This window comes from Pezoporus flaviventris, unplaced genomic scaffold (genome assembly GCF_033815535.1).
Source record: "Pezoporus flaviventris isolate CSIRO_AGI_PZ_B2104156 unplaced genomic scaffold, CSIRO_AGI_Pfla_v1 ptg000005l, whole genome shotgun sequence".
Lineage (NCBI taxonomy): Eukaryota > Metazoa > Chordata > Aves > Psittaciformes > Psittacidae > Pezoporus > Pezoporus flaviventris.
In genome coordinates, this window is record NW_026892553.1 from 528,038 (window position 1) to 544,428 (window position 16,391).

Sequence of the window (16,391 nt, forward strand, 5' to 3'; positions counted from 1 at the left end):
CATGACAGATGACATGCTTTTTAAAAACCCCACTTTGAATGTCATAGAATCATCGAATCATCCTCTCTGTGATTTATTGTGCCCTTTTATAGAAATCCATGTACAATAGCAGCACCTCGGCTGACAAAATTCCTCCTGGATTGGGACTGGAATTGGATCTTGTGGCCTCAAGATGACGGTTGCGTGGGGTGACCTGCGCTGCTCTTCCCACTGGTGTGTCCCAGCTCCTGCTTTGGGATTTCTTCTCAGCATGCTGGCTCTGCAGAGACCATCCTGCTGCTGGAAGGGGCACGTTATCTGCTGTGGAGTGGAGTGCATCCCACAGAGCTGGCAGGCTCTGGCTCCTGATGCGTGCTCTGACCATACCCTTGACCTTAAAGTGCTTTTCCAGCCTAAATAATTCCCTGCATGACTGGTAAATCAGCCCATCTTGCTTTGATCTTTATCTGGAAACAGGTATGTCTGTGGTGAGGAAAGCAAAGGTGTGTCCCCAAAACCTCCTGAGCTTCTTCCAGATGAACGAGTTCTTGCACCTCGAATAATTTCTGGGAGCTGGGTGGTCCATGGGAGCCATATCTGCAGCATCTGCAGAGCCCTGTCCTCACAGGTGATAGTTCTCCTGACCTGCCTTTCTCTTGTGATGGGGCTCTAGCTGTGCAAAGCAGGGTTAGGGCTGCTCTCAGGTGCTTGACATGTCCCAGCTGGAGAGCTGATGTGCTGGGTTTGGGGTGTAAATCAGTGACCTCGTCTTTGCTGCATGGAGCAAAAGAATTTCAGGTGTGAAAAGCAGAGATTTCTGGTTATCTCCCTCTCTAAAGTGCAGATCAGGAATCTCTTCTGCTCCTGCGGTTCCCTTCTGTTCAGTTGATTTGGGAATGTGTTTTGCTTTGGTGGGAACCTGCCCCTGAGGGGGATCTCTGGTGCTGTCACCTGCAAGCTGCTCCACGTGGCTATGATCCCATCACCCTTGTGCAAGCAGTGCTTCACTGCATGAGCTCTAGAGACAGATCCCGGCAGGGAGAGACCGCAGCAGCCGAGACCAGGATGGAGCTTCAGGTGGCTGGCATGCTCCTTCACAGAATACTTTTCCCACCTGTGGAAGCGATGGGATTATCCATCTGCATCCTGCTGCCTCCTCCCAGTGCAGCCCTTTTGGAGCTGGTTGGAGCGCAGCTGCCTGAGAGCGCAGGAGCTGTCTGGGAGCGGCTGTGGGCTCTGATCCAAACAGCGCCTGGCCCAGCAACCCGCTCATCCTCCACGGCCAGTATCCCGCCCTGCAGGGATGGGAAGCCTGTGGATGGAGGAAGCTCACACGTCTGCGCCTTGGCCAGCGGCCGCTGGGCATGGAGGGGATTCTTGGTGCTGCTCCTGCCAAAGCCCATCTGGTTGTGAGGGGCCGGGGTTTGGGCCTTCCAGCTTCCAGAGTCAGTGTGATGAGCAGCTGGGTCCCCATGGGGCTGCTGATGGAGCAGGGGAGCTGCCGGCCCCTCCCAGCCCTCGTAGGCACCCCTGGACTATGGGCTGAGCTCAGACAAATAATGTGCACAACAGTGTGTGTGATGAAGGATCTACCAAGGCGGTAAACCCAGATCCCTCCCTTGATTCCCAAAAGGGCTTTTGGGAAGCAGACATCCGGCATCCAAGGGGAAACATGCAGGGGTTGTCTTCCAGCTCGTGCTCTTTGGCTTTGTTTATTTTTATGGTGATTGGAAAAACCCGGTCGTGAGGTGAAAGGGCCCGATGGATCCACCCGCAGCAGCTCCGTGGCCTGGCAGTCAGCTCATGCTTGTGGCAGAGAGATCCACAAAAACCCAGCCTACGATGTAAAATGTTTAAAAAAGGGAAAAAGCCCCTTTGTGGCCTCCTAGGGAGGGAGTTGTGTCCTGCCTGAAGGTCTTCCCTTACAGCAGAGAAGGAGCTGTTTCCAAGAGCAGTGGCTTGAGTGTAGCGGGTCTGCAGCTAATGGAATGGGAAGCCTCTTTCTGAAGCATATTTGTGACGGTTTGTCTCAAAACAACTTACCCTGGGTACTTCCGTACCGCTCCGGATGGAGTCCTTCCTGACAGCTGCTGTGGGGAGCCGTTTGTTACTGACATTGGGTGGAGGTCTGAGGGTTTATTGGATGCAAGGGTTTAAAGCTGGATGCTCTCTGATGGCTCTGCAGGCATAAACTGGGTGAGGGTCTCGGGGAGCAGTGACCCCTGTGGTGATGCCTGGGGAATACTGGTAGTTTGTGAGAGGAATCACTCACTAAATCCATGAGAGTTTAAGCCTGAATTTCTTCCCAGGCACACACAGCTCCCAGAAGAAATGCCTTTTGACCAGAGCCTTCTTGTATATGGAGCCTTGGTAGCCACTCAGGCAGGCTGGAGATGGAATGGTGCTCAGTGTGGTGGGGGAAGGAGCCTGGGCTGGGGCTACTAAGCTTAGGAACACTGGCACATGAATGTGCTGATCTTGTTTTGAGTGTGCAAGGTGAGGAGAGATGCAGAAAGTTATTTATGCACCTGAGAGGCAGAGATGGGTGGCAGGAAATGTGTGATGAGATTCTTGGCATTCTCCTACCGGATGCTCTCCACTGCTGGCATGGGGACTGTGATAGGTGATGCTCTTCAGAGGCAGGAGACACAGCTGCTGTTGCTGCAGTTGCTGGGCCATGGGTTCTGCTTCTAGAGAAGGGATTTGTACTTCCTGACTCCTTGAGCAGCGCTGGAACTGTGCCCTGGGCAGTGGCCTCTTCGCAAGCTCCGCTGATGCTGCTGGCACGTCCCTCAGTGAGATCAAGACCTGCTGCAAGAAATACCTTTCCTGGGACAACTCTGTCAGCTCTGGAGACACCCCCTCTGTGTGTGGAGGCTCTGAGAGCTGTGAGATGCTGGCAAGCCATGATGACCGGGGTTTGGCTGCCTGGTCTCCTGGGGCCTCGGAGCAGCGCATCCCATTGGGAATATCCTCCCCATCAGGGTGTGCACACGGGCTCTGCAGGGAACCTGTGCGACCCCTGCTAATGCAAAAGCGCGTTGGTTGCTTGGGACCGGAGCAGTGCTTGTAGGAATCCCGTTGTCTGTCCCTTGGGCTGATGCTTCTGTTGGTGACAAAGGACTGGTTATTCATTTCTCAGTCTTCACCTTTTAGCTTTCCTTAGACAGGTCTCCCACGCTGCACATGGAGGGTCTGCTCCCAAGCTGCCATGGTCAGGATGCGGCACAGAGTCACAGTGCCACTGTAGCATGGCCAGGCAGGATGCGTCTCTCCAGTGATGGGGCCATCGTGTCTGATGAGCATTCCTAGCCAGCAGCAGTCACAAGGGGTGCGCAGGGGTTGTGTGTCCACCTGGGGAACCTTCATGTTAAAGTTTAGGGTTGGGAGGAAGCTGAAGGAGGGTGGCACAGCCCTAGGCAGGTCCCAGGGCCTTGTCCTCGTCAGGGATGCCCTTGGGCACCCATGCTGCTGCAGTGCGCCTCCATTGGGAGTCCTGTGTGGGATTAGCTCAAACCCTTCTGCATCATCCCTTTCCACTTAATCTAATGCTGCTTGATTCTTAAAGCTGTGATTTTAGTTTGACAGTGTTCCTTGTCAGTCCCAGCAGGAAATATGTTAGGGACCAGTTGGGAAACAGAGGGGAAAGAAAATTACCAGAAGGTTTTTTCACATCTTTGATCTATCCCATTTATTTATTTATTTATTATTAGCAGCAAGTGCAGCGAGAGGCTCAGCATCCTCCTGCAATCTGTTTGCTGCTCTCGGGGTACTGGCAGATGACATCAGCTGGGCTGGCAAAAAAAACCCTCTGAAGAAAGCAGACTCCTGAGCCCACATTAGCAATTAAACACAGTGCTCACTGAGTTCGAGCTTAATCCATCTTCCCCTTTTCCTCTTTCATTTTGATCCGAGTCCAGGTGTGAGGATGCACAGGGCTCAGACCAGACAGGTGCTGGGGTGGCTTGTATATAACCCAGGCAGGGTTAATGAAGGTGATGCATGAGCGCGGTGGTGCCGCTGCGGCCATGGGAGTGGGCTGAGACTGGAGGTTTGAAAGGGAAGGAGGGCGGAGGCCAAAGACAGGGGCTCAGACCCCCGGTTTGGGAAGCGGACATGTGGGCTTTTGCAGAGCTGGTGGGTGATGGAACTAAAAATGGTGGTTTCTGCTCCTGGCTCAGCTCTCCCGTGGGTCCTGATGTATGGGGTGATGGTTGATCACTGCTGTGATGCAGCACAAGGTGGAGGATGCTTTTGGGTCACACCTCTGAGCATGGGGTTTCAGTATGCTGAATTTGTACCACTTGCCAAGAGGGATTTCAGTTGGAGCATCTCTGTGCTTCCCAGGAGGGATTTGCTGGAGGATACACACGCCTGGGGAGCAGCGGGCTCAATTCTCACTTGGGAGCCCAAATCTCTTCCTGGGCCAGTCCTTCCAACAAGCTGTTGAGGTGACCCATTTTGGCATGTTGAGACTGCCTTCCTCTCATCTCCGTGCTGCTTTGCAGCTCTCATTTCCATGTTTTATCCTTAGCTGCAGGGTTTGAATGAGTCCTGGAGCCCGCTGGTAACAGCAGCCCCCGGTGAGTTGTTGCTGTCATTGAGCACATCATGGGATAAATCATCTCATATATTACAGATGAAAGCAGCTCCTCTGTGCTCGGTGGTGTCCCCACAAAGAAAGCTGCATGGTTTTAGTACAGCAGTGTGGACAAAGCCCCTTTTATTTTGGACCAAAGTCTTGGGAAAGGAGGCTGAAAGCTGATGTTGGAACCACTCCTTTTCCCACCCATCTTCCTCCTATCCCCTTTGGAAGGCACTTGGCAGCATGGGGTTAGGAGTGGGCTTTCGGCAACCTCCCTTGATGCCAGTGGCATGGGCCAGGCTGGGGTGCTTTTCCCCCATCCCTTTCCTCCAAGCTGGAGGGGAGCAGGAGGATGCTTTGATGCAGAGCTGTGTGTCACCAGGGGGCTTGGCCAGCCTGGCAGCAGGACAATGTGGGTTTTCCATGTGAACATCCCTTGTTTCTCAAAACATAGCGCAGTATCCTGCCCAGAGCAGTGCGGTTGTGATCCAGGCCTCGAGCCACCTGCATTCTGATCTTTCTCTTCTTTACCAGCCTTTGCTGCTCTGGGAGGAGATGAACATCTCTGCTGATGGAGGACATGTCCCGGGGAGGAGGGCTGCAGTTTCTGGGCATTTATGAATCTGTGTCCTTAGTCCCAGAGTCCATTTGCATCAGCAATGGGCCCTTTCAAAACAGCCTCTGGGTCCTTTCCCTGTCTGAATTTGCCTCAAGGAGATGCGGAGACTCTGTGTATAATTAAGGGACAAAGGAGTTTGCTGGCAGCGATGAACGTGGAGCTGAGGAAGCTGTAAGTCTTAGCCCTGTATTGCTGAGGAGAAGGGAGGTGTGTCGGGATGTAGCTGTTCCTTCTCCCCCAGGGGTGCTGTGGCTCTTTGGCTCTGTTTCTTCCCTGCATAGAAAACCCAGCAGCTTTGTTGTTGGTGTTGGAAGGAGGTCAGTCCCCCTGCCCAGAGGCTGCTCTGTTGTTGGTGCTGGAGGGAGCAGGTCAATCTCACTGCTCGGCGGCAGAAGGTTACAAAACGGGGGGCACAGCCTGAGCTTTCGGTGCAGTGACAGACCAAGCTCCTCCCGAGCATTCCCATGGGATGCAAGGCTTGGACCTGCTTTGAAGCTTCATTTATGGAAGCACAGGAACCTTCTCTCTCAGTTCCTCTGCTCACAGCTGGGGCCGAGGACAGGGCAAGCGCACGGCAGCGTGCCATGACCTCTCCACGTGGCTGGTGCTGTGACAGGCCGGCATGGTGCTCAGAGGGATGTGGTGCTATTCCCAGTGCAAAACTTGTCCTTCTTTTCTGTCTAAAATGGGACAGGGCCGGGATGAATCAGAATCCTCCGTGACCAGCATTTTCATGTCCAGATCCAGAGGTCTGTGCGCAGCCTGGCTCAACGTGCTCCCGCAAGGGACTCTGCCTGGCAGCATCCAACCATTGCAGGATAAAGGGTAGTGAAAGGAATGGCTTGGAAAGAATTTAAACCCAAGTCATGCCCAACCAGGGAGTTTATCTTTCACATTATCCACAGCTGAGCTTTATTTAACCTTGGATAATTCTTCTTGGGTAAGCAAGAAGGCCCCTCAAACCTATAGCATTATCTGTTAGTGAGCTTATGTAGTGCTCAGGATCGGCTTTCCAAACCACTGCAGTGGAAAAACAGAAATGCAATGTTAATTGGGCTGGATTCAGAGCCCATGACAAGGCCTCTTACAGAAGATGTATGCTCACAGCCGAGCTTGCCAACACATACATTAGCAGTGTCAGAGGGAACAAAAAGTTCCCGTTTAGCAAAGATTAGCTGCTTCTTTAGCAAAGAACGACGAGGGGACCAGGAAGAAAAATAAGGGAAAGAAAAGAAAACGAGATAAAGGTTTTCCAAGTAACCCTCTTTGTGGAGGGCTCTGCCAGGAAGATCAATGCGGTGGGTTTATTTCTGTGCCTTGACACTGCTAAATTCTGAAAGGGTCTTTTGACCCATCGGTGAATGTGCAGGAAGGGGCTGCTGGGGATGAGGGACCGGGTCTGGGCAGGGTTTCACAATGGTAACACAGGAGCTGCTTCAGCAAGCGCCTTGATGGCTTCATCTGATGGGATCCTGGGCTCCCGTTCCAGTGGCAAAGGGTGGGAGAGGTGAGGCTGTGATTTTGCTGGATGTGCAAGCTCCCCATATTTCTCCCATGCGCAGAGTCCTCCCAAGTCCTCTGTCTGCTTCTAACCTTCCTCCAGGAGTTACTGCAGGAGCTTCTGGGCTTGCTTGACCTCCCTCTCCATGCCCATCGTGGTTTGGGAGGAAGCCCAAGACCTGGGAAGCTGGGGTGCTCTGTGGCAGCACCCTGTGTTGCTCCTGGGCTTCCCACCAAAGCCACGTGAAGCTCCGGCCATCCTGGTCCCCAGTGGGACCGTGGCTGGGGCAGACGGTGCCACCGGTGCAAGTGCTTATCCCAGTTACGTGGGGGTTTTGGGAAGCCCACCGTTGGCAAGCAGAGGGGATGCAAGAGCCTCAGCTCCATGTCAGACGCAGCCTCCCAGGGCTGGTTTGTGTGTTACTCTGAGACTCCGCAGGGAGGCTCAGAGCTGACTCAGACCCACTCTGAGAACTGGCAGCGAGAGCCCAGGGGTGCAGGAGAGCCCATGAGCTGTGTGTTGGTTTTCTGAAGCTTTTGGGATTTTCCAGCTGGTCTCGTGGCTCCCTCAGGCTCTGACTCACCGAGACTGAAAGCTGCTGCTTGGCAGCCACTGGTTCCTCATCCTGGAGCTGCTGTCCACTGGTGCTCCCGCATCCCTCAATGCTTGTTGCCATGCCTGCTGATGCTTACTCTCATATCCATCAATGCTCGTTCCTGTGCCCACTGATGCTTGCTCCCATGTTGACTGATGCTCGTTCCTGTGCCCATTGATGCTCGCCCCCATATCCATCAATGCTTGCTCCCGTGCCTGCTGGTGCTCGCTCCCATAGCCATTGATGCTTGTTCCTGTGTCTACTGATGTTCATTCCCATATCCATCAATGCTTGTTCCCATGCCTGCTGATGCTTGCTCCCATATCCATCAATGCCTGCTCCCATGGGTGCTGCAGCAGCTCCCAGCCCCGGGTGTTTGAGCAGCTCTCCCAAGTGAGAAGACATCTGCTTAAGGCATCGCTCGATCCATGCTGGAAAACCATGTGCTTGGGGAGGGTTTAAGCTCTTGGTGTTGATGTGTTGTGTCAGCCCCACTGCAGGTCCAGGCCCAGGGGTTCAGTCTGTGGTGATTCCAGATGCTCACCTGCTCCTTGGTTGACACTTGCCCGCGTTGCACCACTTCAGCAGCTGTATTTGCAGGCTCTGCCTTGCTGCTGGTAGCTCTGTTACAGCCATCCATCACGCAGGGGGTGTCTGCCTCCCTACAAAGGCACTTCCCTCTCCAGGATGCAAACAATCTGCATCAGCGTGTGCTGCTCAGTGAGTTGCTGATGCTGCTGCTTTCCTCTATGAGCTGGTGTTTTCAGTTACTTCACCAAATCACAGCTCTTCAGGGTGGCATTTCCAGTGTAAAGGCTGAAATGGGCTGCGGGCTCTGCAAGTTCTGGGCTGGTTTTGTTCCCATGTTCTGCAAGTGATGTGGTTGTACCGGAGAACAGGGCTGGAGGAAGGCAGAGGTGAGCACCAGTTATGACTACAGGTAAAATAAATCTGAGTGCCTCTTCTATGGATGAGCTCCCCTGCTTTGCAGAGACTGGTCTCACTCGGTGCTGTGTCCCATGGGCCTGGTGCTGTTGTCCCACCCCATTGGCTCCACAAGGTCCGAAGTGGTGTGCCTGGAGATTGCTGCCCAGGTCCCTGTGCTTGGGTCTCTGCTCCCACGTGGTGCCGGGTGCTGTGCAGGTCCTCCCAGCGTCAACCCTGACTAGGAGCACTGATCCCTCGAGTTTTCAGTGGAAATAGCTGAGATTTTGGGGCTTTCCCTTCAAGTGAGGAGAAGGAAAGGGAATATTTCCTTTCCTTATTATCAGAAGCGGACAGGTTTTTCCCAAGGGGGGAACAAGGGCCGTCAGGAGCTCTATGCTTCACCCGTGCAGTTCTAGCCAAGCTCAAAGCAGCTGAAGCGGGTTTTGGCACAACCAGTTATCCCTGTTTGTGGCCTGAAGGCCCTGGCGGTCCTTCCTCACCCCCTTTTCCAGATGGAACGTTTGAAAGGTCTGTCTTTGGTGGGTTTTGGCCTTTCCCCTTGGGGTGGGACGTCAGCAGAGTCCCTTTGACATCATGGAGTGCGGTGGGAGCTCAGGGTGAGCTGGCTGCCATGGGGTCTGTGTTTATAGAATCACTCAGTGGTGTGTGTTGAAGGGACCTTAAAGCTCATCCAGCTCCAACCCCTGCCACAGGCAGGGACACCTTCCATTAGAGCAGGCTGCTCCAAGCCCTGTCCAACCTGGCCTTGAACACTGCCAGGGATGGGGCAGCCACAGCTTCTCTGGGCAGCCTGAGATCTGTGGGGAGATCCACGGGGCTGGCTGAAGGCAAGGATGGGTGCATGGTCTCCATATGCAGCCTGATCAATGCGCTGGTTTCAGGTGCTCTGGGGCATCCGTGTCCCCATCCCTCGGGCAGCACAAGCTTGGGGGGGCGACTTGCCAGGGCCAGGGCTGGTTTCTGCAGGAAGGAAAACCTGCCCGGATTCTTTCCCTGGTGCCTGTTGATGTCAGACATCAGAGCTTGTGGGGGGCCGGTGCCGAGACCTGTGGATAAGCGGAAGGGGAGGTGTTCTGCAGCCTGGGGTGGCGCTCGTGGGGTTGCCCAGGGGTGCACCAGCTTCGCAATGCAGCGTCCCCTGAGCATCTCCAGTGCCGTCCACTGTGGCAGCCCAAAGACTGCATGGGAAAAGGGGATTCTCAGTCAGCACTAAGATCCTGGCTGCAGAAGGAACCCCAAAAGTGCCGTCTGTCCTGTTGCTTAGTGATGGTTTTGGTGACTTTTTGGTGGGTTTAGGCATCTTGCTTGCTTTTACGGTAGCAAAACAGCAGCAAAGGAAAAAGGGAGAAGGGGTGGGATTCTGGTGCTCACATCTGCAGAACGGGTTAAATTCTTCTTGCAGTGTAGCCCTGCTGAAGTCTGTTCATTTACCCTGAGGCTCAGTTTGTACTGACTGCTGTGCCTCTATCTCAGCATCTCCAGCTCTGGTTTTCACAGTCTCACCGTGCCTTTACATAAGCAACAAATCAGCCAAGATAAGCCCCGTCCCGGGCAGTTGGCTGGCGCTCTGTCTCTGCTTCCAAGAAACCCGAGGCTTTCACGTGCTGCTGCCAGGGAGGTGGGAAAGTTTGTTCAGTGCAGGCAAGTCCCACACAAAGGGAATGTGGGAGGATGATTTTAGACAGCAGCTCCATGGGCTTTACACCAGTGCCCCTTCTCTCCAGCTCATCCGAGTCTTTCCATACAAATCTGCTCTTCTGCAAGAAGTGGGGAGGAGAGGCGGAAGAGGAGAGGCATCACACGGGGCTGGTCCCCATCCAGAGCAGCTTGGTGGTGGGAGCTGCACTCCTGCAGCCGTGTGGCCTAACGCAGCAGCCAGGAGGCAGGTGACAGCTGCAGAGGAGAGGTTCAGTCTCCACACCTTGTGTGGAGCCCTGGGGAGCTGCTGCCATCCTGAGCAGGAGCCGCCTCATTGTGGGGTAGATGAGACCTCCAAAATGTTCTGCTGCTCTCTGTGACAGCCCCGGTGCCCGAGCACGAGGCAAAGTTTGGGGATGTCTTTCAGAACCTGATGCTGATGTTTTGTGACAATTAATCTTGCTATTTATATCGGTATAATTAGCTACGTTATTAATATTATCAAGGCACCACAGTGCTAATTACATGTCTGCTTAACATGTGCTATCAGCGCTGTTTAAAATCCAATGTAATTCTGCTTGACATTATCCCCACCATTAGCGTTATTTGTTGTGTGCCGTGGAAGATAATGTGATGCTCCTAGTCACTGCAATACCCACCGGGCACCGTCCCGCCAGGCCAAGCTCTTGAGAACAATGACACGAAGTGGTGCAGCCTTCGCAGGGCTGTTTCCCTGTGAACTCTTCATTTTGGGGTCCCTTGTCTCTCAGGCTCTCCCTCGGAAGGTGGGGAGCCCTTGGAAAATCCTGTCTCTGAGAACAAAGTAAGTGGACCTCAAGCCAGTGAGGTTCCCATTTGCTCCCTCTGTGCCTCCCCTCAGGGGGTTTCACCCCTGCCATGTTTGAACATCATCCTCTTCCAATGCCAAAAACAGGGGTTTGCAGATCTAACTGTGGAGTCAGGTGCCCCTACATCCATTTCAGGATGAAAACAGTGGTCTGAGCATCGAGGTTTGTTTCCAGGAGGTTGCTGCAGTGCTCATTGCAAGACCCTGCAAGCTGGCTGATCCTTTCCCTTGCCTTGTGCATGTCTCCTGTGGCTTCACCTCTTGGGAAGCCACATGCCAGGAGGGCTCCTGGGGAACCCTTGAGTTTTCTTCACTCCCCTGCAAGCAGACACCCTCCTCAGGATGATGAGCTGAGAGCCAGAGCCCATGAGCATCTCTATCCATCACTGCATGGGGCCAGCCTGCCCATGCTGCTCACCCATCCAGCTCTGGAGAAGGTGTTAAACTGGATTGATCATACAGGATTGATCTCCGAGCCCCTCACGCTGCTGCTTAGGCCCCAGCCTGCTCCTCCTGTGCCACAAACTCCCGTTGCTTCTACTGCAGAGATGGAGGGAAGGAAAACAAGTTCCTGAGCGTGCGCAGGAGCTGGAGCAATGGGGAATTAAACCCCAGCTGCTGAAGTGTTTGATCATCTCGTTTGATGCTCAGCACTGGGAGCTGAGGTTTTCAGGGCATGCTGGGAGAGGGAAGGCACCAAACAGGAGCTCTGTATTTCATTACCAGTCACTTGCAGCCATCTCCAGCACGAGACCCTGAGAGAGGGAGCAGGTGGCAGGAAGGGGCAGGAGCAGCTCTGGGCTGGGGAGTGAATATTGACACAGCTTTGGTGATGCTGCTGTGCCTCGTGCTGGGTCTGGTGCTTCTGTCTGCCAAGCCTGAGGGTGCTGAGCCCAGTCCCATTGGTGGGATGTGTCCCAGAGGAGGGATGGGAGATGGATGTCACAGCCCCAGAGCAGGCAGCTCCTGCCCCACCATGGCTGTATGATAACCCTTCTCCAGCTGCAGTGTCTAGGATGAGGCTTAGCTGCGGGCAGAGGTTTCTGGGGACTTGGGATGTGCCAAGCCGCATCTCCTCCCTTTGGGCTTCCCTCTGAGCTCTTCCCCTTGGGGTGACCTGCTGCTCTCCCCATCCTTGTTCATGGACCAGGCACTGTCCTCTTCCTAACCCCTCATCCCACTGCCTCCCAAGGGCAACCTCTGCCCCCAAGCACAGGCCATCGGGTGTCCAACACTGCTCTGCCCGTGTCAGACCTGCCTGTGTCAGCTCCTGGCCAGAGGGACGGGCAGAAATAAGGGAGAGAAAAGAGCTGGTGAGGACAATAAGAGCCCCCACTGCAGGGAGGGTGAGGGAGCACATGCATGTGCCCAGTGGGACCAACAGCCAGGCTGGAGGATAAGCCATTTGCAGACAGAATTGATGCATCTGATTGCCAATTAATACTTCAGATTGAAACCATGTTTGGCAGTGTTTTGGCTCAGTAAAACTGAACCCCGGGTCATGGTTGTAACACGAGTCAAGCCGCTTTGAACTGATTTCTCTCCTGGCATTTGTCATCGACCTCTGATGCTGGATTCTTCTGATCTCTGCAGAATTCAGTATGTTTTCTGCAGTGAATGGAAATGCAGGAGCTTTCTCTTCGCTTTCAGGCTAATTTGGTATTTGTAATTCAGAACATATCTCCCCGGTGTTTAGGCGTGAATTCTCCTTCTAATGCATTTGATGCATTTCACAGCCAGTTTCGTAACAGCTGAATCTAAACACTGCTGTGCAGAGCAGGCAGGCAGGGAAGGGTGGCACAGGGACCCTCCTGCAGCGTCATTGCTGTTTGCTTGAGTTTTGCTGCTTTGGTCTGGGAGGTGTGATAGGAGTGGAATGAAATAATCGGTGGATTTTGATAATGGGTTTTTTGTCTGGTGAAGGTCACAAAGCATCTTCCTTATTGCTGGATGGCAATCTGATGTTGCCAGGGAATGTCTCATCTCCATGAATTTCTCCCAAGCACTTCCCTTAACTTTCTGTGGAGTGAGAATTTCATCTGTTTCTGCAGCAAAAGCTCAAGTATTTGTTCAGTGCAGATACCAGGTTGCACTTAAACATGCGTCAATGAAGTGTCAAATTCCAGGTCCCCTCCATGCAGCCTCAGGTTGGGCTCTTGAGCTCTTCGGTTGATACCATTAACCTGAAAGACCTTTCAGGTCTCAAGCCGTGTGCTGCCAATGGCCTAAGGGGTGATTCTGTAGCTCCTTGGGATCCATCACACAGTCCCTTCAGCTGTTGGTTGAGTTTAAAACGCTGACAAGGGCTGATGCAGTCCACAGTAGGTTTATAACCTGACTTACTGCAACCCGACTGAGGAAGGGATCTCAGGCCTGCACTGTTTGTCAGCCAGTTGGGAAATGAGATCAGTATCTTGATAATGCTTCCTCCCATGTCACTGCACTCTCCAGCTGCTGGAGGGTAAATGCAAGAAAGCTCTGGCTAATGAAGCTTTCTTGGTTGTGAATCAGAGCTCTGGGCACTGGGGGGAGACGGGTGTCTTCAGCCAGAGGGGCTCAGGAAATGGCCCACAAAATGCTCAGCCCCTCTGGTAGAACCCAGATGGTTCAGGGATCTGTTTGTTGATGCTCTTTTGGTTAGTTTGTCCTTTTCTTCCTTTAATAATTGATCCCAGACGTTATCAGTGACAGACTCCTGCTATTGCAATGCTCCACCTGCACCTGAGAGCAGGATTTGTCAGGCTTCTTTCCCTGGAAATCCCATCTCTGCCTGAGAGCCTCACATACCCCTAGGAGTATTCTGAAGGGCTCTCCACAGCCATACCATTATCTGCAGCAAGCAGTTAACATAATTGCACTGCCATTAGTGGACCCATGCAGACTCATGATCATTGGAATGGGTCTCTTCTCACCTTCCCTTCCTTTTCAGGACAGCTTCCAAGGGCAACTCGTACATTGTTCTTCGTCTTTGCCTAACATGTACTCCTGAAAATCCTTCAAAGGACATGGCTTCTGTTCCACCAGTCGGTTCTTCCGCTAGGATATACATGTTTATGGGAGTGAAGCTGCCATTTCCCTCTTTTATACTTTGAAAGGAGTTTTGTTCACTTTTGGTTTCAAAGCCAATGGTAGTGGGGCACTGCTAGCTGCAATCCCGCTCCTGTTTCATGTCTCACGGTCCTCCTTCAGCTGTAGCTCAGCTTTGCAGGCCATGTTTCCTTGTGGTATGATTGTTATGGCGCTGCGTTGTCGTTATCTTTGTCCTCTGGTTTGTCCAGATGCTCACTGTGTTCTGGTTCCTAAACCTTCCTTCATGCCCGAGGTTGTTAATCCACATTCCAGGCTGTGGTTTGTTACTTGCCTGCTGGAGTCTCTGCCTTCCAAGGGTTGTGTCCATAACTCTGCCTGACCTTGACCCGGGTGTTGGGTGGGTCTCTCCCTGCAACCAAGGTGGGTTCTCCTTGGATGTCTTTAAAGCCCCGAGTGTCTCAGGAAGGAACCCACACTGCTGCCAGCACACGAATCCTCCGTCCCCGTGCAGGGACCTGCAGCAGCATCAATGAGAAGTGAAGGGCTTGTTCCTTGCATCCTCCAAAGAGCGTTCACAGAAAGTCATCAGGCTGTTGCTTTTCTGGATGAATGAAGTGGGTTTTCAGGGAAGGAGGTGGACACATGCTGTGGCTGCGTCAGCGCCTTGAGGTCAGGGAGAGCTGGGACGGAGAAGGCATGTAGTAAATCACTTGGTTTTGAAGGTTCCCATCCTTTGAGGGGTGTTTTTCTGTGACTTGTTAAGGAGGAAGAGCTTTGAAATGACCTTAAACTGTTTTAAATGACCTTAAACAGTTTTGGATAGTTTTGGGTTAGTTTGCTCTTCCCAGCCTGGGGTCGCACCTGCTGGAGGTGCACCTGAGCCAATCTACCCGATGTCCCTTCTCATCAGTGGAGAGAGAGCTGCATCTGAGGCACAGTTTGCTTAGCTCCTCAAAGGGAGCTCAGAACCCAGAAGGACTGAATGACGAAGAATGAGGGCTGAAGGCTGGCATCTGTAGTGTCTTTCTGATTTTGTCCTGTCTCCTCTGTTTTGGTGGTTTGTAACCATGGCAGGATCATAGAATCAAAGAATAGTTAGGGTTGGAAAAGACCTTAAGATCATCAAGTTCCAACCCCCCTGCCATGGGCAGGGACACCTCACACTAAACCATATCACCCAAGGCCTCGTCCAACCTGGCCTTGAACACTGCCAGGGATGGAGCATTCACAACCTCCCTGGGCAACCCATTCCAGGGCCTCACCACCCTAAAAGGAAAGAATTTCCTCCTTATATCCAATCTAAACGCCCCCTGTTTAACCCGTTACCCCCTGTTGATAAAACAGAATCATTATTAATGGCTTCTTATTGTGACTGATGGGGCTGCTCAGGGATGCAGGGATGCAGGTGATGCTTGATTCCCGTGGGGACAGCAGAGCTGCTGGAGGTACCTAGAGCAGCGCATCAGAAAATGACCTCTAGACCTGGAACTGGTTTGGAAGAACCAGAAATTGCTCACGAGAGGGAAATTCCTGGACAAAGGCATTGCTTGGAGCAGGGGAGATCTGCTCCTCCTGCTCTGTCTTGTTAAAGGAATAAATAAAAGCAGTGGAAGGTACACAGATAAGCCCAGGACTCATCATAGTCTGGGAATTCTTACAGCAAATGTAGCAAGTTTAATAAGATGTCTGAAAATCACATTCTTTTAAGCTGAGAAGCCGGCAGCCTGAAGCAGGGAGGGGAGACTCAGAGTGCTGAAGTAGGGCAGCTCAAACAAGCAGGTAATGGTTAGATGGCTTCAGGAATGAAAACGGGCTTGTCACAGCCAGGATGAGCTTCATAAAATATTTAAACGCTTTCCAACACTGCTGCAGGAACCCTGACGCCATCCAGGAGGAGGGGAACTGCTTTGGGAAGATGAAAGGATGAAACTACGAAGGACCTCAATGAGCTGTGTGTCTGGTCTGTGTCTGTGCAGGGGGGTTTGTTAGGGGACGTGCTGCAGCACCTCGGTAGCTGCCTTTTGCAGCTCAGGTGGTTTAGGCTGGAAGCTAAAGGGGAGGGAAGCAGCTGGCTAAAGAGGGAAGCAGCTGGCTAAAGAGGGAAGCAGCTGGCACCGGGGATAGGGATGAGAGGTGTGGACGGCCGGGTTGTGCTGGCAGCGCTGATATCCTCCAAGTGATGGGCACTACAGTGCTTTGGTCCTGCCCCGGGCTCTGTGTCCAGCCTGGTCCCTGGGTGTTTTTCTTGTCGTAGCTGACTTGGAAATGAAAGCTTTTCGGTATCAACAATAACCTGTTCTAATTTCTTGGTGTATTTGTAACTGTTAGTGTGTTGGAGGACTGTCACAGTGCTGAGCTGGGGTGGCCAGAAAGGAACCGTCTTGGCTGTGGCCAGCCCTCCAGAATGGTAGCATTCCATGGACCATCCTGACGTTCAGAGATGGAGCGTGCAAGCTGAGCTGCCTGCGGGCAGCTCCTGGTTTCTCCTCCAGCTTCCAGGACAAGGCTCCCACAAGGCACAGGCTGCCCATGCTGTGCTTTGGGGGATTCTCCCCTCTGCACTACGGTCTCACACCTGGAGCCCTTGCGCCGTATGATGACTTAGGAGAAGGGCCGACTGCCCCGTGGCAGGGAGGGGTGTCAGCTGCC

At 53.0% G+C, this 16,391-nt stretch overlaps 2 protein-coding genes across 2 annotated transcripts in view; one reads left to right on the forward strand and one right to left on the reverse strand.

Annotated features, from left to right (window-relative positions):
• Positions 1-16,391, reverse strand: part of TSC22D3 (TSC22 domain family member 3) — a 233,990-nt gene that overhangs the window by 81,356 nt on the left and 136,243 nt on the right. The gene's annotated exons all lie outside the window — the stretch shown is intronic.
• The window catches only part of MID2 (midline 2), a 63,646-nt gene that overhangs the window by 28,608 nt on the left and 18,647 nt on the right, over positions 1-16,391 (forward strand). The gene's annotated exons all lie outside the window — the stretch shown is intronic.